Source organism: Pinus tabuliformis, chromosome 8, assembly GCF_031772625.1.
Source record: "Pinus tabuliformis cultivar Carrire ecotype Pingquan chromosome 8, CPIR1, whole genome shotgun sequence".
Classification (NCBI taxonomy): Eukaryota; Viridiplantae; Streptophyta; class Pinopsida; order Pinales; family Pinaceae; genus Pinus; species Pinus tabuliformis.
Genome location: NC_142294.1, coordinates 2,018,394,500 through 2,018,421,352, shown reverse-complemented (window position 1 = coordinate 2,018,421,352; position 26,853 = coordinate 2,018,394,500). Strand labels below are relative to the sequence as shown.

Below are 26,853 nucleotides of genomic sequence, written 5' to 3'. Positions count from 1 at the left end.
AAAATGCAATTTTTATAAGGACCAAATTCAATACTTAGTAAACATCATCTCCTCCAAAGGTATAGCGATAGATCCGACGAAAATCAAAACCATCATATAATGACCTATTCCAAAAAATGTAGCAGATATTTGTTCTTTTATGGGTCCGGCCAAATACTATCGTCGCTTTATAGAAGGGGTCTCTCGAGTTTATCACCCTATAACCTGCTTTCAAAAGAAAGAGAGAATGTTCAAGTGGTTAGTTGAGTGTCAACAAAGTTTTTAACTATTGAAACACTTACTACGACTCTAGTGTTGAAAGTTGTGGATCTAGGGAAAGAATTCACAGTTTGTACGGATTCCTGCCAAGAGGTGGTAGGGGGAGTTTTGATGCAAGAAGGTAAGTTAGTATCCTACAAATCTCATATGCTAAAGGAGAACGAGTAGAGGTACTCTTCCTATGATTTGGAGCTAACAGCTATAGTCCACACTCTGAAAATATGGTGACGCTATTTTCTAGGAAAAAGATTCCTACTGATGACATATCATAGTAGTTAAACCAATTTATTTAAGCAGCCTAACCTGAACGCACGTCAAGCCAGGTGGACTGTATTTCTAAGTGAATTTGATGTTGAAATCAGACATCTTAAAGGGAAATAGAACCGTGTAGTTGATGCTTTAAGTAGAAGATTGCATTAAGTATATGAAATTTCATATAGTCAAGTGGAATTTAACTTTTACAAGCAGATTAAGGAAGCTTCCCCAAAGGATCCAGAGTATGGATATTTTTGGAAGCAAGCTTAACTTGCACAAAACTATGGAAGACAAACCAAATATGGTATTAACATAGATAATTTGTTGATTTTTAGAGGGAGTATTTATGTTCCTAATCAGCTATCAATTAGAAAAAAAATATTAGATTAATTCCACAAAAGCCCTTATACCACTCATTCTAGATATCAAAAACTATTTTCTACAATTAAAAATAATTATTACTGGCCTAGAATGAGGAAGGACATCGCAAGATACTTAGCAAAATTCCTAAAATATCAACAGGTCAAAATGGAACACCATAACCCTACTGGTTTGTTGCACCCATTACCCATTCCTGAGTGGAAATGGGATATGATTACCTTAGATTTCATAACCGGATTATCCATATCAAAAAAGCAAAATGATTCCATCAAGGTAGTGGTGGATAAATTTAGACAAGAAGCTCATTTTTTCCCTAACAAATCCACTTACCAAACTTCCCAAGTGGCAGATATATTTATGAGGGAGGTATTCATATTATATGGCATGCCAAGAGTGATAATTTCTGATTGGGACATAAAGATGACCGCTGCATTTTGGAAGGCTCTCTTTACTGGATTGGGTACTCAAATCCACTTCAGTACTGCATTCCACCCACAAACAGATGGGAAAATTGAGTGGGTGAATCAAGTATTAGAGAATATTTTGTACATGTATGTGATGAAACAACCAGGCAAGTGGGAAGAATACCTTCACTTAGTAGAATCTTATTATAACAACAACTACCATGAGTTGCTAAAAATGAGCCCTTTTTAGGTACTCTACAGAAAAAGGTGTAGAACACCTTCTAACTGGAATAATCCTAAGAGTAAAATGGTTATAGGACACGACGTGTTAGAGGAGATGGAAAATATAGTGAAAAGGGTTCAACAAAATTTAAAGGTTGCTTAGGACAGACAGAAGACTTAAGCTGATAAAAAAATAACTTACTGAGAATTTCAGGTGGGTGACCATGTTTATGTACTCGTTAAACCTAAAATAAGTACACTTAGATGGGGAAGTTGTGCAAAATTAACACCTCAATACTATGGACATTTCCAGGTTTTGGAATGAGTGGGACTGATAGCATACTGACTTGCACTACCCATTCATATACGAGTTAATAATTTGTTTCATGTTTCACTTTTAAAGAAGTATATATATGATTCTAGACATACCATAAATTGGAAAGATGTACAAGTAATGCATATGATGTAAATTTATAGTTACCAATTTTAATGCAATGAGTGAATGAGGCTAATGGCTAAGTCATGATTGTTTGATAGGTCGAATCAAACGGAGAGTTTCTGGTAGAACCTCTGTGTATACTCGACCAAAGAGAAATAATGTTATGGAAGTGAGCTATCATCCAGGTTAAAGTGCAGTGGGGACACTTTAGCGAGGAGGAAGCCACCTAGGAGGATAAAGAGTTTATGCAAGAGGCATATCCCGAGTTTTTCCAAAAGGTAGGAAAAGGAAAAAACATCGAGGATAGTGTTCCCCTCCAGAGGGGAGAGACGTGACACCCCTAGGTGTTGTAGATATTTATTATTTACTTTTACTATTGTGGACCTAGTAATTTATCAAGTAGAGTAAAATGTTGGGAACTGTATTATTCCTAACTAATAAATTAGTTTGTTAAAAGAAAAACTATGTTGAGTCCTAGAATTTACAGAGGAGACCCTAGTAATTATGTTTTACCAGAAAGTTAACAGTTAAGGGAAATTATCTCTTCTTTTCTTCCCCTAGAGATGAGAAAAATATCTCAAAGGGAGAGAAGGAAAAAAAAAATAGAGGAACATGGAGAGAAAGAATGAAAAAAAGGCAGGACGTTGTTGATGGAGTATTATTGAGTTGGACCACAGCGAGTGGAAACTCCTGATTGCAAACTTGGTCGATGGAAAAGTTCTAGGTTGGACTGGGATGTCTTGATACCAATAAATTTAAATTGAGAAAACTATTTCCTAAGTTACTATTCTGGAACTGAGGGGCTCGGTGGGAGAAATTGAATGTAATATCCAATTTCTCATTGGAAGGGTGGTGGGGACTTGTCAATAAATTCTTGGTCATTAACATAGAAGATAATTATGCATGTGGTTATAATTTCTTTTCAGTAGTATATTGGATAAAGATGTCATTTTTGGACAGTACCTTGTAAACATGAAAATTATAACCTATTTTTTTCAAATATATACTTATTCTTGTGATGGCTTGTGAAAAATAAAGGTGGTATATGAGGCTAAATCATAAGTAGAATGTGCGATCTATTCTATTTTCGTTTTGGAAGCGTATGAGAATAATTGAAAAATATGTTTTATTTTCATTGATACTTTTAAGAACTCTCGGTAAGGTTGGTAAACCTTAAGCTAAAGGGGTCCAAACATCTATATATCGGAAGGGGCCCCTTTAGATTAAGGTTTATATATATATATATAGATAAGAGATTGGAAATTTAAAAGACTACTTCCAAACAACGTGCATAAATTAAGAGTAACCCTGCTTGAGGGTTTCTAAGGAAAATTAACAGAAAAACACCTATTACAACAGAAGATCCATAGAGGGTTTCCTTCCAGATTTATTTCTCGAGCTTAGTTAGATTGTTGACAGCTGGAGAAATGGTTCTGGAGAGTGTTGCTTTGTTGAGCAAATTAGGATGAGTATGTTAATAAATAAAGAGAATGAATGAGGTGAAAGGGGTTATTTCATTCTCCTTTTCCTAATAGAATTGATTATAAGCTAGAGAGGACTGTAGGTTTCAAAGATATTTTTATTTCCCTTAAAAAACATAATATATGTACATGTATAAATCAAGTAGCATAATCTTAAGTTGAATTGTGCTCAAAAAATTCAACAACCAAATCTGTTTCATAATTTTATAAAAGAAGCGACACCAAACAAATGCTACTTGCAAAGATTACAAACACAAGAGTAATCACATACACATGTGACCATAGCATGTACCAAATCAATTAAAACAATGCATTAACCAAATATTTTACACAAAATGAAAAATAAAATTTCCATTAATGTCACGACTAAGGAAGAACACAAGAAAAATAATTCATGAAAGAACTTGATTGTTCTGAGAATTTTTTAAAAAAGAAATGAGGCATATAGCTTAAACGAGCATAATAGTTTGGTATTGAAAAAGAAACATTCATAACTATGGTTTCTTACATTACAACGTATCCAAAGTGATTATGTGACAATAAAAGACCAAAATTGGTGAAGAGAAACCAACCCATATTCATTTTTGTCTTGAGAAACTTTCAAGGAAATGATTACAAGCCATACCCTTACTCAAACGGAGAAGTTCTCACAATGGAATTTACTTAAGGAAGGTATACAATGGAAAATATATTACATTTTAGGAAACTTCAATTATATTAAAAAAAAAACACCAACCCATTGTAAGTTCTACATGGAATAAACCCTTAATTAACTCTAAGACCAAAAACCCCATGACAAAACCTCGAAGAGGGGAAAATTAGTAAAGAGCACCTGTAAGTTGCGGCATGTATGACCAATGTTACAACGACACATAGAAGAAAGCCTTTAAGCATAATATCTACCTGGAGCAACTTGTTCAAACCCACGATGTTGTATCTGAAGATAATATTAAACCGCGAACTTTAAAAAAAAAAAAAAAAAAAAACTGGAATAGTTTTCACTGAACCCACAAAAAGAAAAAGGTATTTAACGTATTACCTTTTGTTGATTTGAGGCAGATTTGAAACCAAATAGTTGTGACCACAGAGAAAACATGACCATTGTTTTTAGAGACAGTAAAGAACTACAACAGTTAAGAAGAAGTAAGGAACCAATAATCAAGAGTGAATAATTTACCATGTCACATCTGCTCCAAGATCAAGTCATCCATTTAGCCACGAACTAGGAGGGAACAATAATAGAAAAAGACAGATCTAGAATTAGTCGTTGTAGGCAACCTATAGACACTGACATCCTTACACATAACCATGGAATAAACCCTAGTATGGGAGCATGGGTTTGGTAGAGAGGTCCTTCTAGGCGACTAAAGCGAAAAAATGGTCAATTTTGAGAACAAGACAACCAGGTAGTTACGTTTACCAACCTAGAACCTCTAGGTGTCATCAGATCGTGAGATTCGTAGATCGACACTAATGAAAGGACCAAATGTCTCTTTTTTTGTGTGATAGAAGGGTCGTGAACCTAGGCAAGCTGGCAAGGAATTAGTGCCTAACTAGCTTCAACCCTTATCAAAATTTAATCAAATGTAATTTTCAATAATTTGGAAGGGATAGTCAATATATAGTAACCTTCAATAATATATATATATATATATATATATATATATATATATATATATATATATATATATATATTACAAACATGCTCGTAAAGGTAACCAAGTTAATTTGAAAAAATTCTTATATCAAAAATCATATTTCATATTGAAAAAAAAATTATTGGTTAATTAAAGGTATGAATTTGATGAAAAGAGATCTGGTACAAGGCCAAAATCCCCTTTCTTATATAAATTCCCAAACCTTGGACCTGTGGATATGGCCACAAAGTCCTATCGGAAGCTTCAGCTTAGGCTCTAAGCCTTTTATAAACCATGGACTTATTTAGAATCACAGCCACCTTTTTATCGGCGCTTTATAATCAACCATCACCGAGCACTTTAATCAACCCGCCACACATATAAACATATATGGAGATACCATAAAACCCCTCATGGCCATATATAACCATATAATATCAATACATAGAACCAACATAAAACCCGCAGATCTCAAGGATTATATAGCCGCTTTCATAAATTCGGCGGGTCCGGATTTCGCAACCACAACAAAACTCTTAAGGCCTGACCTTCGATGAGGTGCGGACCCGATGTACTTTTATACTCCTTTATATATCAGTTTCGGGTCCGATATATATCAGCACTCACTGTAAATAATAGATTCAGTCCTCCAACGGAATGCGGACCCGATGCCTCCTTACACTCCTTTCTGAACTGATTTCGGATCCGTCGTATCGGCGGATTCCTTATCGGCCAGTCTTGACGGGGTTGCGGACCCGATCTCCTTTAGGGTGCTCCTTAATATAAATTCGGCTCCGGATTTCGGAACACTACTAAGGCTTCTCTTCGGACCCGACGCTATTTATATGTTGCACTTCATAACAATTCGGCTCCAGTGTATCGGAGCGTTCACAAGGTTAAGGCCCTCTCTCCCTTCTGACGCGATATGGGTTTCGGACCCGATATGCTTTCCATTCTGCTTTATAAGATTTCGGCTATGGTAATTCGGGTTTCCACTTCAGTGATCCTAAAGGCTCTCTTCCGATCCGCTAATAGGGTTCGGACCCGATAAGGGTTTAATCAAACACTATAATAATTCGCGTCCACTACAATGCCACTTAAGGAAAAATATCGCAATTCTCTATGTAAATAGAGTTATACACAGAAAATTATAAAAAGGACTTAGAGAGTCCACGGAAGCAACAGTTAAATGGAAATGCCATGAAGGCTCCAACCAAACATTATGCAGGGAAATAAACCACTTCCAATACTTTCAATATACAGTAATTAAGATGTCCGATACATGCACATTAACAGAACCATTAATTCTCATCCATACCATAAATAATCACAGGCAGACACTTCATACGTGCCCTTCGTCAGAAACTATGCATATATTAATCTGAAAGCAATAAATCTATATTGAGACTTCGATCTCATACATACACACATATATAGGCACGCAGGCCTAACAGTCAATGCTGCACTCTCTCACAGGACCGACTATCAATTATGGTGCCTCTCCTCTCACAAGCCAAATTCTCCTCTCTTCTCACAAGCCAAATTCTCTCCTCTAGTGGCTCTCTCTTGTCCTTAGGCTTACATACATATGTATAATAAACATTGATATCAAAAGCTTTTACATGCATGCATATATGGAAAAAGCCTCTTGAGGCTTTATTCTATCGTTTCTCTGTTTTAAAACAGAAAAGCCTCCTTATCCACATCTATTTCTTTTATGCCTAAAAGCTCTCCCTTACTTCTAAAATCATGGAATACTCATGCTCTTATTTATTTATGTTGAGAATATCTAATTTTAAATCACACTTAGAAGTCTAAATATTAAACTAACTTGAAACTTAGGAAAATAATTCTAAGAATGCATGACCCCCTATGTCTACTATTTACAATAGTTTCCCTTGGGTTGAATGCTCCTGCATCAGACTCCCAAGGTAGAAAAATTTCATGATCTCCTGATCATGTGTCTTGTGGTCTTGGTCTTCCTGGATCCCATATCTTGTTCTGCAACTGTCCAAATGCTTTATTCCTTTGTTGCCGCTGCATTTCTGCTGTCCTTTGCTCCATTTTCTTCTCCCTGTCAATCAGGTTCAGCTTCTGATTGATCTTGCTTGCTGTTATTTCTATTTTCCTCCATTTGGATTGCTGCATCATCAGCTGCCATATTTCTTCAATTTCTATGTCCAGCCTTTCTTCTGTATGGGAATTTCCTTGCCTGCTGCTACTGTCTTCAAACTCTATTATTTCAGTTGTTGTAGCTGCTTTTGCTGTAACTGTTGTTACTGCTCTTCTTGTTCCCAACATTGATACTACTGCTGTCAATGTCGCCATAGATGTTGCTTCAGCTGCCACCATAGATGTTGCTGCCATTGATGTTGCTACCTCCCAAACTTCCTGTCCCTCTGCAACATTCCTTTGCTCATCGGCTGTAGATTCTTCTGCAATTTCTTTCTCTGTCTCCAACAAACTTTTCAGCCATTTCTTTTCAAGCATTTCATCAATATACTGCAATTTAACTTCAGCATAACCTCCATCTTCTTTGACAATCTTCAGTATTTGTCCTTCATCATCTTGATTGATTCTGGTAATCAAATCAAGTTCTTCAACCACTGTTGCTTCATCCTGTACTCCTTTAGCAGCTTCAAAATTTTGTCCTTCAATCTTCTTTTGGCTATACAAAAAAGCTGACTTTCTTTTATCACATATGGTAACAAGCCTTTGTTTATGAGACATGATTGTCCCATCTTCTTTCTGCAATAGTTCTTCTTCCCTCAAGACAATTCCAAATGATGGACTTTCTTCTTTATTACCTGTAAACAAAGCCAAATTGTCAGCATTAAAATCACAAGACTCACTGGTCTCACTTGTCGATTCAGTCACCAAAATTTCTCTCTGTATTTCCAAGTCTTTTTCAGGACTCAGAAAATCTTCACTGGCTTTCTCCTCAGCTTCCTCTGACAACACTTCAGTATGTTGCTCTGAGTTCTTTTGCGACTCCTCTATCATCACATCAGTATGCTGATTTGCATTCACTATGAAACTGTTAGCTAGTCTCTCCTTCTTACCATCTTCTGCTTCATGACTGTCATTCATAAAAACTCTCTTCCCTTGTTTCTTCAGCAAATTAACCTGCACATAAGTCCTCTGTCTCTCCAACTCTCTTCTTTGGAGATCTAGTTTCCTATACAATTCAACAACTTCATTAGGAGTAGACCTTGGAAATTTCACATGATTTTCCATACCTTCCCTAGTGCTTGACCCATCATTAGCTGGTCCTTGTCTTTCTGCATCAATATTCTGATTATCCTCCTTCTTTTTCATCTCCTTCTGAGATATTTCTAACTCATCATCGATCTGAACAACCTTCAAATTCAACTCTTCTTGCACAAACTCTAGAGCTTGTTCATCTCCATGTTCTGTACCTGCAAACATGTGCAACTCATTAGTTTTTAAATCACAAGACTTTTCAGTCTTGACTGCTTGCTCCATTACTTCCTTCTGAACAAATCTGCTTGTGGAATCTTCAAATTCCATCTTTGCCACAAGAACTCTAAGTTCCTTTTTCAACAAGGAAATCACAATTTTCCTCAACCTCCTCTGCAATTGTCGCCAAGTCAGTCTCTTTCCCTTCAGTGGAAAGATCCATTTTCTATTTTGATTTTCCTGCTCTTGCAGCCATTCTTCCAGTACCTGCAATTGTACCTTCATTACTGCAATCTCTCTTTCTCTAACTTCTGCAGTCATCCCATTTCTGTGCCATTCCTCTATACCTCTTCTCTGATTCTCCATGATCACCTTCTCCAGCTGTATATAAGGCTTATCTACCTTATGCTTTTCCATAACAGAATTTTGATTCTGTTGGTCTTTTCCCTTCTTCATGACAATATCAGCCAATTGTCTTTCACCTGCAACCATACACCAATTGTCAGATTTAAAACCATGTGACCCTTTGGTCTTACTTGAAGTTTCAGTCTTCAAGTCTTCATCTTCACTATCTCCCAGAAATTCTCCTTGTTCTGGTTCACAAATGTATTCTTCCATTTCAACTTCCTCTTGACTCATCTTTTTGCCATTTACCTTGGCATCCTCTTTCTTATGTCCTCTACTGTGGTTTTTTTTCCTGAACCTCTGCTATGACTATCAGTAGTCATCTTCTTCGCCATGAGTTTCTCACCCATGAGTTGCATCAAGCCTCTACAACAACAACTCTCTTGCTGCCACTTACCTCACCAATCTTTCCCTCCGGATCTGGTCTTTTGGTAATCACCGGTCCTTTGCTGGAACCTTTCGAGAATTCTCCACTGCTCTTTCAGGCTTCTCTCATCTGCAACTTTATTCAACCTCTATTGATTCTCCTTTGTAACAAGCCTCTGCAATAGCTAGTCCTCCTGGCTGCAATCTTACCTCACTAAGCTCTCCTCACTTAGTCTTTTGGTAAGCACGGGTCCTCTGTCTGGAACCTCCTCCTGAGCAACACCTTTGCTCCTTCTAGGCTTCTGCAATCCTCTCACTCTCTCCTGAGAACACTTCAGTTGTCCTCTCTATCCAATTTCTTATTGGATTTCACTGCCACTTCTCTATAAGAGTATTCTCCTTACTCTGTCTTTAAGAACTCACTTGGTTCTTCTCTCACAGCTTCTCTTGCTATTACATTAAGCAATCTTGCTTTCGCCTTCCTTTAAGGAATTCTCTATTCTTGTTTACTCCAATCCTCTGTTGGACTGCTACATCTCCCACTGTAGTCTTCCATCATTCCGCTCATTGCCTTTCCCTATGTGCATGTTCCTCTTCACTTTATTTCTGTTCTGTCAGTAGTGCTGTTGTTACCTCAATCCTTCTCTGATATCAACTTTTCCTTTCTGGAATTCTTTCCCCGCAGGAAACTTTCCCTGCTCTGATACCACCTGATGAAAAGAGATCTGGTACAAGCCCAAAATCCCCTTTCTTATATAAATTCCCAAACCTTGGACCTGTGGATATGGCCACAAAGTCCTATCGGAAGCTTCAGCTTAGGCTCTAAGCCTTTTATAAACCATGGACTTATTTAGAATCATAGCCACCTTTTTATCGGCGCTTTATAATCAACCATCACCGAGCACTTTAATCAACCCGCCACACATATAAACATATATGGAGATACCATAAAACCCCTCATGGCCATATATAACCATATAATATCAATACATAGAACCAACATAAAACCCGCGGATCTCAAGGATTATATAGCGGCTTTCATAAATTCGGCGGGTTTGGATTTCGCAACCACAACAAAACTCTTAAGGCCTGACCTCCGATGAGGTGCGGACCCGATGTACTTTTATACTCCTTTATATATCGGTTTCGGGTCCGATATATATCGACACTCGCTGTAAATAATAGATTCAGTCCTTCGATGGAATGCGGACCCGATGCCTCCTTACACTCCTTTCTAAACTGATTTCGGATCCGTCGTATCGGCGGATTCCTTATCGGCCAGTCTTGATGGGGTTGCGGACCCGATCTCCTTTAGGGTGCTCCTTAATATAAATTCGGCTCCGGATTTTGGAACACTGCTAAGGCTTCTCTTCGGACCCGACGCTATTTATATGTTGCGCTTCATAACAATTCGGCTCCGGTGTATCGGAGCGTTCACAAGGTTAAGGCCCTCTCTCCCTTCTGACGCGATATGGGTTTCGGACCCGATATGCTTTCCATTCTGCTTTATAAGATTTCGGCTCCGGTAATTCGGGCTTCCACTTCAGTGATCCCAAAGGCTCTCTTCCGATCCGATAATAGGGTTCGGACCCGATAAGGGTTTAATCAGCCACTATAATAATTCGCGTCCGCTACAATGCCACTTAAGGAAAAATATCGCAATTCTCTATGTAAACAGAGTTATACGCAGAACATTATAAAAAGGACTTAGAGAGTCCATGGAAGCAACAGTTAAATGGAAACGCCATGAAGGCTCCAACCAAACATTATGCAGGGAAATAAACCACTTCCAATACTTTCAATATACAGTAATTAAGCTGTCCGATACATGCACATTAACAGAACCATTAATTCTCATCCATACCATAAATAATCACAGGCAAACACTTCATACGTGCCCTTCGTCAGAAACTATGCATATATTAATCTGAAAGCAATAAATCTATATTGATACTTCGGTCTCATACATACACACACATATACAGGCACACAGGCCTAATAGTCAATGCTGCACTCTCTCACAGGCCCGACTATCAATTATGGTGCCTCTCCTCTCACAAGCCAAATTCTCCTCTCTTCTCACAAGCCAAATTCTCTCCTCTAGTGGCTCTCTCTTTTCCTTAGGCTTACATACATATTTATAATAAACATTGATATCAAAAGCTTTTACATGCATGCATATATGGAAAAATCCTCTTGAGGCTTTATTCTATCTTTTCTCTGTTTTAAAACAGAAAAGCCTCCTTATCCACATCTATTTCTTTTATGCCTAAAAGCTCTCCCTTACTTCTAAAATCATGGAATGCTCATGCTCTTATTTATTTATTTTGAGAATATCTAATTTTAAATCACACTTAGAAGTCTAAATATTAAACTAACTTGAAACTTAGGAAAATAATTCTAAGAATGCATGACCCCCTATGTCTACTATTTACAATAGTTTCCCTTGGGTTGAATGCTCCTGCATCAGAATTAATAATTTATTTTTATTAAAATCAAGATTAATTACAATATTTATTAATTAAAAGTATGAATTAATAATTGCCTGTTGTTATAATAAAAATATGTCCTTAATCTTTAAAGAACACGAGGTTTATATAAGAATTTTTCAAAACCTTTCAGTTATCTTTCAGAGAGATTCAAGCTCACGTCATGATAATCATTACAAGAAGGAACAATACAATTTAAACACCTATTTTAGAGAACAAACGAAAAATGAAAGTGTTTTACAAGACTATGATTCCCTCTAGTAACCTTCTCTCTAGTGTTTTACAAGACTATAAATTCCCTGGTAACTATCAAACTTGGGATCCTTGTCCGGAACATGCCATCACCCGAACTTGTGGTGAAAGTGATTAAATGGATTAAAATTGCAAAGCTATACTTGCAATATTTATACTTGTCGACAAAATTTAGTGCTGAACATTGGTTATAGCGATGGGTTTAGCTGAAGTTATGGGTCATGATAGCGGGAATGTTTTATAAATGTAAGACAAGGATTTTCATGATTTGGATGATGATATCACCCTTTTCTTGGATTTGGTTTATCCACTGACTTTTCTTCCTCTTGTCTTCTTGGATCATGGATTTTTCCTTCAGCTTTAGTATATCCATTGATTTTTCTTGAGGTTATGTTATTGTTTTTGTCGACAAAATATAGCCACATACTTTTCATGTTGTGTGGTTGAACTTGACTATAGTGATGGGTTCACTTGGTGATGGGTTATGGTTGAACTTGGTATAGTGATGGGTTCAAGAAAGGGAATTGTTTTATATATAATTAGTATTTTGACCCTATGGATAATAGTATTTATTTATTTATGGTTTCCATCTACCCAAATTTCTAATAGAAAAGTCTGGTTATTACAAATCTTTGGACAATGGTTTCACTGTGGTAGAAAAGTCTTGTTGCTACAAATCTTGGAATAACAGTGTCACCATTTCTTTGTCCTGACTTTTTTTACCCTCATTCACTACACTTGCTCACGAGTGATGACTCTTATGGCATCGTTGGGGTTTTTTTACCCTTCATTAACTACATTTGCTCAACATTTATACATAGGCAAACAGAGCATGAGGACTTTAACCTAACACACTGGGTACATAACCATTCACTCTACGGTGTGAGCCATGAAATTTAGAATATTAACTTGTTTTATTTGGATGTAGGTTTTAGAAGATGTGCTTTTGGCTGGTTGTATTGGGCACTTAATTCACTTTATCTTTAGTGAGTTTTATTTTTCTCGCTAGTCAAGGTTTTATGTTTTTTTTCGAAAATCCAATGATGTAAGATTGATTTAAATTTTTATGGGAAAATTTATGTAGGCAAAGTTTCAATATAGATGTAAAACATTGAGTTTTAACCTGTGAAAATATCTTGTAAAGTTCATAATAGCTATGTTTTAGTTTTATTTTATTTTTATCTCAAAATAATTAGAAGTGAAATAAATCATTTTGATGGCTGGTTTTTCATAAATAGTTTGTTAAAAAAAATGAATATTATAGTGAATACTATTAGGGTTAAAAAATATTGAGAGAAGTGGTGTTTAGACACCATTGCTTGGGATCCCACTGGTCTTGAAGGAAAAATTATTTGGACTCTTTCCACCCTTAAAGAGACCAAATTAGAAATAAATAACATAAGCATACACCATCTGTGACTTGACTAAGTCAAGTTTACTTGAACTACCCTAATAATAGCCCTCTTAAAGTTCACTCAAGGAGATTAATCTGGTCCCAACCATTCACCAACAATCTCGTGCGAGATCTCACAATCCTTCCTCAAGCTAGGACACCAATACACTTGTCACCTTGTTACCTATCCAAGTGGTCTATTCCACAACTTGATGACTCCATTCACCACTGCACTACATGTATGCCTTATCAAAGTCCCAAGTCCTTTAAAAAATCTATGCCCCTACGCAACATGTATCCTTAAACAATAGGTCTTATAAGTTCCTAAGAAATACACCTGTCCTGGACCGAAAACCTTAGGGTGCTCAAACATCACTAGTTTTATCAGACTAGTGTTGTTCTCATCACATGTTGGTTCCTTCATTATCCTCAAACCATTGACTCCATCTTTGTTTTCTGATCCATACACCCACTCTCTTACTACATCTCTAGTTTTGTTGATCCATATCTTGCCTTGGCCCTTCTCACTACTTGACCTCTCTCTCCATATATCTCCAACCCATGTTATTCATCCACATCCTTGTTATCATTGTGCATCATCTTCCTAGCTTTTCTTGCTACTCTTTATATTATTTTCGTTATTTATTTTATCAAATCATTGAACTCAAAAACATTGACTAGACTGTTTCATTCAAGCTCCATTCAAGCTTCATGTAGGAGCATACTCTAATAAGTAACTCAACATCTCAACGCACTAATCGATTCATCCTCTACAAGTAGCAATGGATTCTCTCGACAACACACATTCATACAATGTACCACAACACATTGACTCCACCCAAATTGACTACTAGCACACTCTCATGTTGGATCTAGCCAGTATTAGGTTGGCTCTGGATCTAGCCACTCATTTTACATTGGTTGCACCTACTCAAAAAAAAGTGCACCACTTCAAAACTTGTTGGCTTCTTCCTTACACTTTGCACACTAGGCATTGATTCAATTCTTCCATAGACACTACATTAAAGTGAACATTCTTTGCTTAATAGATTGTAGTAATGACCTTCCTATCCAACAACTTCCATGCTTCATCTGCCATTGTTGGAGGTTTCTTTGCCACTCCTTCAATTAGCAAATACGGATCCTTTAGAATTAGTGTATCCTCCATTTATGATTTCCATAGGATTAAATTGACCCCATTCAACTTCTCATAATCACTTATTGTATTAGTCTCAATATTCTTCAATAGACCTAGTTCACACCATTAACAATAAGAACTGACAACTTTGATACTAGTTGCTAGGATCATGAAACACGGAGAGAAGTGGTGGTGTTTAAAAATCTTGCCCCAAAAGACAAATTTACTTGGAGTCTTTCCACCTTTAAATAAACTAAATTATATATAAACACCATAGTAAAAACCATAAATTTTTTATAAAAATAATTACTCTTAATTTGTTAACTTTCCACATTAATTAATTAATTAAATAAATTAAATTAAATATAAATACCATAGATAAAAGCCATAAATTTTCATAAACATAATTATTCCTAATTGGTTCACTCCAAGTCTTCTCTTCCTTGCGCACATGAAAACGTGAAAATGTTAGTCATCTTGATTCACTTGTCCACTATATAGTCCCCGACACAAGGACATCAGAATCCGACATCTGGGGCCCTGTGTTGTACTGCAAGGGGTACCATCTCCGTGGTTTCCGTATACAGTACATGCGATTCAAGCACTTGAATTGGAATCAGCTGTAACCAACTGCCTGCCGAACGAAAGTGAGGGTGAAACACTAGCGCGTGCGAGAAGGGCTAAAGCCTACTCATACCTTCTACTGCTTCTTGTAGATTATCAACTTCTTTCACTATTCAACAGTTGAATGAAATTTACTCCCGTGTTTTCGACTAGTCACTCATTTCCATGAGCTGCGTTCTCTATAAATTCCACTCTTTGTATGTGGGAGATCACAATAGAAATATATAGTGAATAGATATTTGGAAGTTACTAACACTGTTGTGTTGAGTTTGTTTAGGGTATGATTTTCCTATAGAAATTTGCTTCCCCTTTTGCAGACAAAGATTTAAGATACAACATAGTCTCTACTCCCATATTTCTGGTCTCTCCCCTACCAGATCACCGAGGTCTCCCCAAAATATCACTAGCCCTAGTTATCAATGATACTATTTGGGATTTTGCTATGATGAGTACACTACTGGAAGTTGAGATGAATTCTTCTCTGGAAGATCGAAACAAGAGAGCTCTGGAATTCATTGAGACCATCACCACATATGCAGACGAAGTGCAGACTTAGGTGCTCTCCTCAATCTTGTCCAGAAATGCAAACACCGAATACTTGAGAAGATACGATCTCAATGGACGAAGTGATAGAGTCACTTTCAAGAAGTATGTGCCAATAATCACTTATGATGATGTGAAGCCTGACATATGTCGTATTGCTAGCGGAGACACTTCCCCCATTCTTTCTGCTCACCCAAGGTATTAACCATCTTCACTCTACTATGTATTGATCGAGCAGAAAACAATTAATGTTCTGAATACAAAAAAATTAAATCCTTCTTTTTAATTTGTAATATAACGTTAGGAGTAGCAGGTTGTTTCCTGTTTATTGCTTTATTATCCTGACAAATTATTTCATGTTTTTACCTATAGAGTGCAGATTTCGAAACTTGCAATAGAAAAGTCAATAATTTGTCTTTGCCGCTAACACTTTGATGAATTGTAAAATCCCTAGACTTAAATCGATTATGGATTCCAAAATATTCCATATGGGTGTGGTCAATTATTTAACCTCACCCATGTAGGTAGGATGCGGGAGGTAATCCTCAATCAACATAAGGACACATTGTACGGAGATTGTTTTTGTATAGATTTTAGAATGTTTCGGATATATAATAGGAGTTGTTTTGTTTATCGCATATTTTAAATATTTGGTAAATCAAATTTGCAACTACTTATTTGATAGAAGATTTTAGAATACTAAAGCTGCTCACCTATTACATCTATAAAATAATCTGAGATATGGACATATGCTCTAGTTTAAATAGATAAAAATAAAGTCAATTTTCAATTTTCAAATTTAAGTATCCAAAATATGCTAAAATCTATATAAAAAATAATGTTAAGTTTGAAGCCAAATTGATGCAGGATTCTAGATCCTCTACACCACCATTAGTTTCTAGATCTCCATCTAAATCACATGCAAGATTCTAGATCCTTCTACACCGCCATTAGTTTCTAGATCTCCATCAAAAACGCATGCAGGATTCTAGATCCTTCTTCAGCCTCTATAAATTTGTAATTTCTCTGCCCAAGGAAAGCAAGCCAAGGTCCAGGCCTGTTTCGTAATGCAAAGGGAGTTCTGTTCCCCAGTGATTGTTTTATCTATTCCACTATTTCTGGGAGTAATCTTGTTGTTTCTCCATTTGTCTGTCTTGAAATCATTCTTTGTTATTGCAATCTAAGTCTCTGAGTATAAATTTGTTGTGTGTTATGTATGCTCTGAACTGACAATTGGTATCAAAGCTAGGGTTGAATATCCATCGTGCAAGCCACTTAGTGCCATTGCCTTACTCTGCAGCGTTCATTAAAATGTTGGTTGTTACCTTTGGAGCTGTTGAAGCATCTATCCAGGAAATCAGAAATCGATGCAAAAAAGAGAGTCCAGGAAAAGGATCTATTCAGGAAATAGCTCTGAGGAACGTTAAGACAGTTGTTGCAATAAATAAAAAGGCCATGGGCATATGGTGAAATGTGCCATGAAGCCTAAAACGTGGAGTGCATAAGTGCTTTACGTGGAGTTCATAATTATTTTTTTCATCAAGCTTGCACGCATACAAACCAACATATGTATGTATGAAATGTGAAAAGGTTAAAACATTATATATGTTTTTATATTTATATAATTATATATTGGAATTTTGAAAAGTATATTTTGAAAAGGAGCAGGAGTTTTGAAAAGGGTATTTTAAAAGGAGGAAGGTCATTATTACTAAATTTTAAAGAGTAACAATTAAAGTTTTATTTTTAAGTAGAGTTTTTGTTTTGGGCATCAATATATTGAAAATGGGGACAATAGTTACAGATATGCAGAAGTTGAGCAGGGCTAATTTTGCCCTGTGGAAATCACAAATGGATGATATATTGATTTTGAAGGATCAATATTTTCCATTTGAGGGCACAACAAAGAAACTCTCATCAATGACAAATGAAGAATGGAATAAGCCAGATAAAAGGTGGATTGCAACAATCCGCCAATATCTAGCAGAGAATGTGTATTTCAATGTGTCCAAAGAAAAGACGGCTGAAGGATTATGGAAGAAGCTCCATGATCTATATGAGAAGAACACAACATCAAACAAAGTGTTCTTGATGAAGAAGCTTTATAATCTCAAAATGAAGGAGGGTGCTTCAATTGCTGAGCACTTGAATGCATTTAATATTATTACTAATCATCTTGCCTCTATTAAAATCATTTTAGATGATGAAATTAGATCTATTTTGCTAATGTGTTCTATGCTGGACAACTAGGAAAATTTAATTGTAGCTATGAGCACTTCAACAACTGCAGGGACCATGAAGTTTTATGATGTCAACAATAGTTTAATGAATAAGGAACTGCAACACAAGTCAATTGTGGAAAACTAGGGAGAAGAAGCTCTAGCTCTAGCTGATCGTGGTAGGAGAATGGATCTAGGCCAGCAAGGACGATCAAGATCGAGATGCTAATCAAAATCAAGGAGAGGAAGGATCATCTTCTTTCATTGTGGCAAACCTGGGCACATGAAGAAAGAATGTTGATTTTAGAAGAAAGGAGAAAAGGATCAGAGACCATCTAATACAAATCACAAGTCATCCAGTACAAATGAAGGTGAGACTACAGTTGTAGCCACAGATGGTGATGTGTTGTTTACTGTTTTAGTAGAGGATGCATGTGTATATACATCTAGTAGTAGCTTTGATTGGATCCTTGACTCTAGGGCATCTCACCATGTAACCCCATGCAAAGATAGTTTTGTTTCATATAATCATGGTGATTATGGTAGAGTGCATTTGGGGAATAGTCATTTTTGTAATATTGTTAGAGTGGGAGATGTCCAGATCAAGATGAAAGATGGACAAGATATACTGTTGAAACAGGTCAGGCATGTACAAGAAATGCGCGCGAGTTTAATCTCTATGGGACGATTGGATGATGAAGGCTATTCCACAAGATTTGGAAAAGGAGGCTCGAAAATTAGCAAAGGAGAATTGGTCATGGCCAAAGGACCCAAGATAGGAACATTATACACATTGAAGACACTGATAGGAAAATCAGATTTGGCTTCTGTCACAAAAGAAGGAAATTTAGTAGATTCGTGGCATAAGCATTTGGGTCACATGAGCGAGAAGGGCTTAAAAATCCTTGTTGGTAAAAATTTATTACTAGGTTTGAAATCCTACAATCTTGATATTTGTGAGCATTGTATATATGGTAGAAAAAGAATGGTTTCATTCCTTAAAGGTGGCCATGACAGAAAGAAAAATGTGTTATAATTGATACTCAGATGTGTTTGGACCTGTTAACATCAAATCATTAGGAGGAGCATCATATTTTGTAACATTTATAGATGATGCATCTATGAAGGTTTGGGCATATCCTATGAAAAGTAAAAGTGAAGTGTTTGGAATATTTCAAAAATTCCATGTTGCTGCTGAAAGGGAGACTAACAAATTGCTGAAGTGTTTAAGAATAGATAATGGTGGAGAATATTTCTCAAATGCATTTAGGGAATATTATAATAGGTTTGGCATAAAGCATGAGAAGACTGTGCCTGTTACTCCTCAACAGAATGGTGTCGCAGAAAGGATGAATCACACCATTATGGAAAAGGTGCGAAGTATGTTGTCCAATTCTGGTTTGGAGAAGAATTTTTGGGCTGAAGCAGTCAGGATCGCTTGCTACCTCATAAATAGATCTCCAACTATAGCCTTGGATAGAGGTATCCCTGAAGAAGTTTGGACTAGTAAGAATTTGAATTATTCTCATTTGAAAATATTTGGATGTGAAGCATTCGTACATATTCCCAAAGAAAATTGAACTAAGCTAGATGATAAATCTATAAAATGCATTTTTGGGGGATATGCGGATGAAGATTTTGGTTATCGTCTATGGGATCCCATCAAACATAAAATTATTAGAAGCAGGGATGTTATATTTAATGAGTTAGAAATGTTCAAGAGGATTGTAGGTGAGTTGGAGGTCAAGAAGGCTATTGACAGGTTTGAAGAGCAATAGGAAAACATACCACCAATATAAGAAAATGAACAGAAAATTCAGGAGCATGAAGAACAACAAGTGGAAAATGATGAACAACAAGAAGAAGGAATCTTGCAGGAACCTTTACAGGAGATTCAACCTGATAATGCACCACCACAGTTGATTCACAAATCTTCTAGGCCTCATAAGCCTTCACAAAGGTTTCCTCCTTCAAACTATATTTTGTTGACTAATGAAGGTGAGCCTAATTGTTTTCAAGAAGTCTGTAAAGTTGAGCACAATGAAGAATGGAAGAGAGCAATGAAAGAAGAAATGAACTCTTTGCTAGAAAATAAAACTTGGGAGTTGGTAAACCTCCCAAAAGTTAGAAAGGGTCTATAAAATAAATGGGTTTACAGGATTAAGCATGAAGGTGATGAAAAGAAGGAGAGGTATAAAGCAAGGCTAGTGGTGAAAGGTTTTACCCAAAAAGAAGGTATTGACTTCACTGAAATTTTCTCACCTATTGTTAAAATGTCATCCATTAGAGTCATTCTTGGTCTAGTTGCTGATTTAGACTTAGAATGTGAACAGTTAGATGTAAAACCTGCTTTCCTTCATGGTGAATTGGAGGAAGAAATTTATATGGAGCAGCCATAAGACTTCACAGAAAAAGGCAAAGAAGACCTTGTTTGTGGGTTGAAGAAAAGTCTCTATGGGTTGAAACAGGCACCTCAACAATGGTACAAGAAATTTGATTCATTCATGTCAGAACATGGTTTTCAAAGGTTGGAAGATGACCATTGTGTCTATATCAAGAGGTATGATCAAGGAAAGTATATCATATTATTGTTATATTTTGATGACATGTTGATTGTTGGGCATGATAAGAATAAGATCAATAGGTTAAAGAAAGATTTTGGTAGCAAATTTGTAATGAAGGATTTGGGACCAGCACAACAGATATTGGGCATGTGGATTATGCGTGACAGGAAAAGAAAAAGGTTGTGGTTGTCACAAGAAAAATATATCAAGAAGGTGCTTGACAGGTTTAATATGAAGGATGCCAAGCCAGTTGGTACACCCCTTGCATCCCACTTCAAGCTGAGTATTGAATTATGTCCTAGTGATGACAAGGAGAAAGAAGAGATGAGCAAGATTCCTTATGCTTCAGTAGTTGGCAGTTTGATGTATGCCATGGTATGCACCCGACCATACATTGCATATTCAGTGGGAGTAGTGAGTAGGTTCCTTGCCAATCCAAGAAAACAACATTGGCAAGCAGTAAAATGGATTTTGAGGTATCTCAAGGGTACTAGTCATTATTGTTTATGTTTTGGTCATGATGATACTGTGATTGAAGGATTTACAGTTGCAGATATGGTTGGAGATATGGACACCAGAAAGTCCACTACAGGTTATTTGTATACATTTGCAGGTGTAGCAGTGTCTTGGGTGTCAAGGATACAAAGAATAGTATCCCTCTCTACAACAGAAGCAGAGTACATAGTTGCAACAGAAGCTTGTAAAGAGATGTTATGGATGCAACAATTCCTAGGAGAAATAGGAATAAAGCAGGACGTGTTATATTGTGATAGTCAAAGTTCCATTCACTTGGTGAAAAACCCAAAATTTCATTAAAAAACCAAGCACATTGACTTAAGGTACAATTGGATCCGGCATGCGTTGGAGGAAGAACAGTTATCCTTGGAAAATATCCATACAGATAGGAACCCTACTGATATGCTCACTAAGATTCTACCATGAAATAAACATGATTTACGTAGAGGCATGGTAGGACTTGGTGTGACTTGATTCATGACTCTTATTTGGCTTCAAGTGGGAGAATGTTAAGTGTGAAGCCAAATTCGTGCATGATTCTAGATCCTTCTACACCGCCATTAGTTTTTAGATCTCCATCTAAATCACATGTAGGATTCTAGATCCTTCTACACCACCATTAGTTTCTAGATCTCCATCGAAAACACATGCAGGATTCTAGATCCTTCTTCAGCCTCTATAAATTTGTAATTTCTCTGGCCAAGGAAAGCAAGCCAAGGTCTAGGCCTGTTATGTAATGCAAAGTGATTTATGTTCTCCAGTGATTGTTTTATCTATTCCGCTATTTTTGATTGAGTAATCTTGTTGTTTCTCCATTTCTCTGTCTCTAAAATTATTCTTTGCTATTTTCATCTAAGTCTCTAAGTATAAATCTGTTGTGTGTTATGTATGCTCTGAACTAACAAATGACCCATGTCTTTTACTAGTATAATATCAATGGGTTGCGGAAACTTGTCAAGACTCCTAACAAATTTGTGTGACAAATTTTGCATAGCTTGGGATTATCTGCTGGTGAATGGAAGCTGATGCCCACCATCCAGGAATAATTGGAGAGAAAATATCTTCTCTATAGTCTTCTCATGCCCGTCATGAATTAGTGAGTCTTTCTCTTTCTTAAATATGTCCAATCTTCATATTCAAATTTGTTGGAGGTTCTTTTATTGTTGAATTTAAATTGGGACATTTGAGGAATGTTTTAAAATTCGATGAACTATAGCCAGGTCAATTTGATAAAATATTCTTACCATCTTTTACATATTTATAATATTCCTTCGATTGAGTGTTAGACTGAATATGTTCAATGGTTGGAAATGTAGATACATGGAAGGAATTGGAAAGGGAAAGGGAATGTATTTCTTCTTCATAAAATCGGAGGCAAAGACTCCAGGACGGTTGCTCACACATGTCGTGCTAACGAGCTATTACAAGAGTAACCACCTCAAGGAGAGGCCTTATGATCCCTACAATGTTTACACCAGTCCTAGCAGACTGTCCTCTGTCAAGATTCCTACCAGAGCATGTACTCTCAGCTGCTCTGTAGCCTCCTTCAAAATAATGATGTCCTAAGGATGGGAGCCATCTTCGCTTCTGGATTTATCAGAGCCATAAGCTTCCTATAAGAGCACTGGAAACAATTTTTCCTCGACATAAAAAATGGCATTCTCAACAAAGAGGTGACCGGTCCATCAATGAGAGAGGCTATCGGGGAGCTTCTGCACCCGAATCCAGAATTAGCTGATTTTATTGAAAGGCAATTTTCAACAGAATCTTGTCAAGGATTTATAACTCGGCTGTGGCCAAATAGTAAGTATATCGATGTGATTGTGACTGGTGCAATGGCTCAATATATTCCTACTTTGGATTACTACAGCGGAGGGCTACCCCTAGTATGCACCATGTACGCTTCTTCCGAATGCTACTTTGGACTTAATCTAAAACCTCTTTGTAAGCCTTCAGAAGTGTCATACACTTTACTCCCAAACATGGCCTATTTCGAGTTCCTTCGAGTTCACCGGAAATGAGAAGCAGGTGGTGACACGCTCGATTCACCAAAGACCTTCGACGAGAAAGAGCAAGAGGAGCTGGTTGAACTTGTAGACGTGAAGCTTAGGCAAGAATACGAGCTTGTGGTCACCACATATGCTGGTAAAGTTATATGTACAAGATTTTCAATTAGACATTTGTTTGTGTATTCTATTGGTGTGAATGTTGCATTAAAAGTACTCGTTTTATGCAGGTTTAAATCGTTACAGACTCGGGGATGTGCTACGTGTGACTGGCTTCCACAATGCTACGCCTCAATTCCATTTTGTATGCAAACAAAACTTTGTGTTGAGTATAGACTTAGACAAAAAGGATGAAGTAGAGCTTCACAGTGTGGTACAGAACTTTGTTAAGCATCTAGAGCAGTTTGACGCACAGTTGATCGAGTATACTGTTAGGGTTCAAGAGAAATAAATATAACAATCAAGAAACACACATTCAAACCATGTACACCATGATTTTCTGGAAAATCCCAACCAACAATAGATCTATTATTGTCCTTGGCTAAAACACAACCAAGCCAGCCAACAACCTGAGCTTTCATAGCTCAACCATGGCTACCTATAATGGAGAATACACAAGACTTTTAAGGGCTTCAACTACATGTAATACCATGAGTCACCAATACTAGGTACCCACAACCACAACTGTTAACCATAACTGTTGACATAACCTCAACTCCACCATAGGGTCAAGTTTATCTAACAATCCCCCCTTTAAACTTGACTTTGGGTTTTGCTTGGCCAAATGTAGTTAAATCTGCTAAGTGAGCCAGCCACCACTCACCTCTAGGCCCTACCAAGCCAATGTCAAGGTGTTTAAGAATTTCACATGTTTTCCTAGCTCAACATGCTTCCACATGCTCCCCTATATCACCTAGGTCTATATCCAAAATTTACCAGTGATTATTTACTGGGGTACACATGCCATATCGGGTCTTACAGTCGTATGCCCATTTACATGTAAACAAAAAAAAATAAAATATTTTTTCAAGTTACTATCCTAGCCTTAAGTCACTATTCACTTAGCAACTTGCTTCCACACAACTTGAACCATTTGCATGTCACCTTGTGAGACCGCTATCTCACTATCTCTTATAACTAGAGCTCTTACCAAACCTCTTCATAACCCTTGTGATTATTGGATTTCACTAGCATAAGGCTCTTCAATTTATTAATTATATCACCTAGAATCTTGGAGACACATTCAATCATATATTACACCATCCTCGGTATATGAAGTTCATAGTTTTTAATCTAGAAATCTAGAAACTGTATGGATTCCAACACATTCACAACACTGAATTTCTCCAGTTTCAATGATCAGGTACGAGCTTCACCTCTTCCCTCACATCATCATCATCATCATTTCTAGCTTCCCTCACATCTCTACTCAAAAAAAAATATGTGACAACAAAAGACAAGAAAAGAACGCCATGTTGGTTAGTCCCATGGCTGTGAAATTTTACATTTACCATTATTCATATTCATGGGAGAAGCACAACTATCAATTGAAGCTTCCATCTTCTAGTCATCAAACCACCGTAGAATTACTGTGGCATTCAAAAGCAAAGTTGTTAACTATATATCGTCATGGTTGGAGTGTGCAAGCCTTTCCTATCCAAGCAATCTCAGGCCTCAATGGATTTATAAATCTTGAAACTACTGTGAGCATAATAAACCAATTGTTGATATTTTCAAGGTTCCGACTCTGCCCCCACTTAGAGGCATCATGAGACGACTTTTCCTTGCCCTTAACTCGAATAACATTGTTGCAAAACCCTTTTTTTTGCACGCTGCCTATGGAAACCTTGTTGTCGACATTTCCAGTAGGGCATTTTAGTCCAACGTGCGCACCTCCAACATGACCCCATAATCTAATTTAAATTTTCAAAAATATTCTCTATGCCCAGTCCTTGGCAAAGCTTTCAGGCTTCATTTTCTTCTTACTCCTCATCGATCCATTTCTTAATTGGACACTTCTGGTTTGTGCAACAAGCTATTGCTTCAACCAGCACCACCACTTCATCGATGGGAACATTTCGAATAGCTAGTCAAGGCCCTTGCCAACTAGTGCTCTGATACCACTTGTTAGGGTTCAAGAGAAATAAATATAACAATCAAGAAACGCACATTCAAACCATGTACACCATGATTGTCTGGAAAACCCCAATTGGGGAAAAAACCAACCAACGATTGATCTATTATTTTCCTTGGCTAAAACACAGCCAAGCCAGCCAACAACCTGAGCTTTCATAGCTCAACCATTGCTACCTACAATGAAGAATACACAAGCCTTTTAAGGGCTTCAACTACATGTAATACCATGAGCTCAATACCATGAGCCACCAACACTAAGTGCCCAAAACCACAACTATTAACCATAACTGTTGACATAACCTCAACTCCACCATAGGGTCAAGTTTATTTAACATGTACAAGCTATGCCGACACAACTACAATACCTGGTCACTATGTGCTCTACTCGGAACTTTGCTTCAACAACAAAGTTGTTACAGTTCCTCCTTTGGTTTTTTAAGATTGTTTTCTGACTGTAGAAGAATCCCTAAATTTTGTGTATCGGCAAGGAAGAGCGTCGGATAAGTCTATCGGCCCCTTGGAAATTAGGGTAGTCAAGAAGGGAACGTTTGACGAGTTGATTGATTACGCTATCAGTAGAGGGGCATCCATAAATCAATACAAAGCTCCCAGATGCATTAAATTCATCCCCATTGTTGAGTTTCTCAACTCTAGGGTCATGCATTCCTACTTTGGTACGCAGCCGCCACAATGGACTCCCGGATGCGGAGATTGGGCGTAACTCGGACGGAGAGATTGGTCGTAACTCGGATTGAGAGATTGGCAATATCATTAGTTTATGTGATTAAACTAAATATGTAATTACATAGGTGGAATATGGAGTGATGTTGGAATGGAATATGTAGTTTTCTTATTATTATTATGATATTGGCTTAAAATAAATGGTTAAAATGTATATTGTTATTATATTGGGTTAAAATAAATGGTTGAAATTTCATTTGGGTTTGAAATTTGGTTAACCTTGGTTTCTGTGTTGTTGTGTTGTACTAAGAAATATAAAGACAATTATTCAAATTTCATGAATGATAGATGACACGTTTAAAGAAAAAAATTGCTGAATCTTAATTTTGTTTTTTCAATTTAGAAGTCTTTCGATTCAAGATTCAAGTGTGTAATTTGTATAATTATCTATAACATTGTACATATAAATTATATTATAAATAAAAAAATAGTTAGTATATTTATTTATTATAAAAAAATTATGTTTAGAATTTATAAAAAGAAAATAAAGTTATATTCAAAAAATATTTTTATATTTTTAATTATAAATATGATACATATAGAGTTCGAATTAGATTTAATTAATTTTAAATTGGGAGATTGTTATTGAAAGAATATTTTAATCATCTACAATAGCTCCAAACCAATTCTAGCATATTGTGTTAATGGAAACATTATCTTCAACATCCTCCCTTAATGCTTACATTACAAACTACAATCACAAATTACAACATTGATGTCAACACTTATATGTTTGGTTTAGCCATCATTACCACTTTCACACATGCTGGCATCTCACAAAATCCACTCTTTCTCCACCACAACTTTGAGTTCACCACTTGACCCATTTAAGACAAAATTGCTTCTAACCATCATTGACAAATTTGTAGGGCTGGCGCTTCTTAACATACTTTCAATTGGTTGTTTTTCCAAGGGAGGTGTCTCGATACTAAACCACTCTATTGAAAAACTTGACATAGTGCAC

The 26,853-nt window shown here is 36.7% G+C and overlaps 1 pseudogene; it reads left to right on the top strand.

The window, feature by feature from the left end:
* The first annotated feature begins 22,694 nt into the window (after window positions 1-22,694).
* Window positions 22,695-23,463, top strand: LOC149244513 (indole-3-acetic acid-amido synthetase GH3.5 pseudogene; annotated as a pseudogene).
* The last annotated feature ends 3,390 nt before the right edge of the window (window positions 23,464-26,853 follow it).